Consider the following 3,312-nt stretch of genomic DNA (forward strand, 5'->3'; position numbering starts at 1 on the left):
CGCATTTTTTATTTTCCAAGGAATATTCAGCAAGTCAGATTGAACATAACTAACCAAGTTGGAGGAATCTACCTCGACGAATGTGGGGAATTTGGCTACTGAGGCACACCAAGTTAAAGCAAAGTGAAGGGCAAGGACTTCGGCTTCCTGAGCGGATGAGGCATCTATTACTAATATAATTAATAATTCATTTGTAGGTATTTCAAAACACTATGACATATTTCATGGGGATGTTAAGTCTAGAGAATTTTTTGCCAAATCTCAAGGAGTTAAAATTCTCTAATACAAGTTTAAAATGGAAGGATATGTATGTTGTTGGTAAGTTGTCTACACTTGAGAACCTCAAATTGGATAACTTTGTTATTACGGATCAAAAATTGAAACCCAAAGATGGAGGATTTTGTCGATTAAAGTTCTTCATGATATATTGGAGTCCTCTATAATATTGGGAAGCCACTAGTAATCATTTTTCAGTCCTTGAAGATCTAGTCTTTGGTTGCATGGATTTGAAAGAAATTCCGGCCTAGTGGTTTTGTAGAAATAACTACACTCAAATTAATCTATTAAAGTTGTCTATTTAAGTTGTTGTTTAGAGTCACTTATATCATATGCTGAGCATATTCAAAAAGAACAACAAGAGTATGGAAATGACACATTTGTTGTTGATATGTTAAGGTTAGATTTCTATATTTACCTTTACTTTTTTTTAAAAAAAAAAAATTACAATTAACATTCTATTTTTGAATCCTTATTTTTCATAATTTTAATCCAAATTTATATCAATTTCAACCATTAATTTCTAACCATATTCAAATGGTATGTTGCCCATTTGGTATTTACCAACACATCAAACTATATGATTCTTAAGGTGGATGTTGTGTTCCCTTTATACTTTCATAATGAGTAAAATTTCTCCTTGATTTTTTTTCTAGGATCACTAATTATTTTCCGGAGTAGGGTGGGTAGGCGGGTGGGACTTCTTGGAGTGCATATATGCGTTGAAAGCTAGAGTTTGAGGAGGATTGGTTGAGGTTGATTACGGTATGTATCTCATAGATGAAATATAATGTGATAGTAAATTGTGTTGTGGTATAGTAGGTTACTCCTACGAGGGGACCTATTGTCACCGTATTTCAATTTCTATGATTAATTTTTATACCATAGATAATGATGTTTTGATTTTCATTTTGGTAAACGACCCCAAGTTTTCCATTTTTCATTCTTCTATCTATCCAATTCTTTTTTCTTTTCAGAAAATCCTCCATTTTCTTCACTTTGGTAAAGCACCCCTGTATATTGTCTTTCAAAAGTGTTACCTTAATTGGTTATTAAAAGCATCTGATGCGAATCAATCATCTTTTCCTTGAAATAGAGCTGAGGTTGTCTGTTCATGAAGATAGATGCAACCAACACACCACACATCTACACCAGCACTGTAATCTTTAAGATTTCAACAGAAGCTCGATCGGCCTCCTGGTACAATCTAGTATAAATATCTTCTGTATGTGTCCACTTCGATCAATATATAAGTTTGTTTGGGCAAGACCAAATTAAGGTCACTAATTTTAAGATCACAATTCGAATTGAGCAACAAGTTTATTGGCTTCAATCCCAGTCTCTATGATAACATTCGCCGAGAATGTATGTATTTTAGTCCATGAAGGATCTGATACAATAAAATAAATACTGCAAGCAAGCACACCAACACGGTAACAAATTAGAGCCCTACCTTCCGGTCTAGCTTCCCCACCCAAATAAAAGAATGAACAAAGTGAAAGGTGTCCTGAAAATATAATGCTCATGATAACTGCACATTTGTGGGGTTTTTATGTGCATGTTGTGACCATGTATTGTGGTTTTTTGGAATGATTTGAAAGTAAATAGACACTTATTTGTTCATTTTTGGTATGTAGGAGGTTTTGAACTGATAATAAGATGGGGAAATGGGGCAAATTGAGAGCATTTTGGAGGTGAATATAATGGAAGGATTTGGGACGCTGGTCTGATGCAAGCAAATCAGACGGGTATGTAACATGAGCTGGAATGCCCGTACATGGTGAAGCAAGCAAACGGAGCCGGTTGTGCTGCTAGCCATTGCCTGCAGATGGGGTTATACGAAGAGCAAGGGAGGGTTGAAGAAAGGAAAAGACCAATTTACCCAAGCTTAATCGGAGTGGTCACTGGAAAACGGTCGGATGGAGTTATGTGACAAAAAATAATTAATTTCGGAGACCAAATCGATAAATACGGAGTTAAGAGACAACATTGACGACAGTTTGAAAACAATTGAGAGACCAAATCGGTGATTTATCCTTCAACTTGCAATGTATGGTTGCAATCTAAGATGTTGGAAGCCATTAGTGGTCATATCTGATCTGATCACATAAACACCATTTGGGTACAAATTAAATTACTGTGTTTGGATGGCATTTGTTTGCACATAAAAACCATTAATTGTTTCTTGAGATTTTGTTAGCCAATGAATAGAATAGTCCAATGGAATTCTGCTATTACTCACTACTTTATATTGTTTGTATTCCTGCATGTGGGCTGGGCGTTGCAATTCAAACATATTTTTATCGATTGTTCTGTCATTCTGTAATTTTTACTGGAAACTAACAGTGGTAATTGGTAAATCTAACTTTTTTTTTTGAAACTAAAATCTTTCATTACTGTAAAACATCGAAGCTATTAGCTTTATACAAGGAATCATAAGGAATGGCAAAGCATTCCATATGATTTGACATAGAAATAGTGCTCCTAGCAAGGATATGAGGCGCTAAATTCGCATACTGTTTAACATACGAAAAGCAAACACTATTAAAGTTTTTTACTAGTTCTTTAATGTCCTGCATAATCAAATCAAAGGGAGTTGATGATTTTCTCCCTATCTCTTTGAATAAACAAGTCTTCCAATATTTCTATATTCCATCTCTTGCCTTCCTAGTCCATAAGGGAACTGACCTTAGCCTCCTCGAGCCCCACCTGGGCTTTAGTGTGAATGAAAGGATCCTCCAAATCAGGTAGCTAAGGGTCTTTCCAAATGTTGATTTCACTGCCCTTGCCTATTCTCCACCGGATGTTGTTCTTTAAAACGTCTTGCACTTCCAGAATGCTTCCATCTCCAAATGAATGAAGGGTTGCTGCCCAATTTCGCCTCCAAGAAAGAAATTTTGGGGAAATATTTTGCTTTGAAAACTAGTGAGACCAGGGAATTTGGATTTTGCAAAAACCTCCAAGTTTACTTACCTAGGAGTGCTATACTAGATTAAACTCTCTCATCTTATGAAACCCATACCCCCCCCCCCCCCC

This window comes from Ipomoea triloba, chromosome 16 (assembly GCF_003576645.1).
Source record: "Ipomoea triloba cultivar NCNSP0323 chromosome 16, ASM357664v1".
Classification (NCBI taxonomy): Eukaryota; Viridiplantae; Streptophyta; class Magnoliopsida; order Solanales; family Convolvulaceae; genus Ipomoea; species Ipomoea triloba.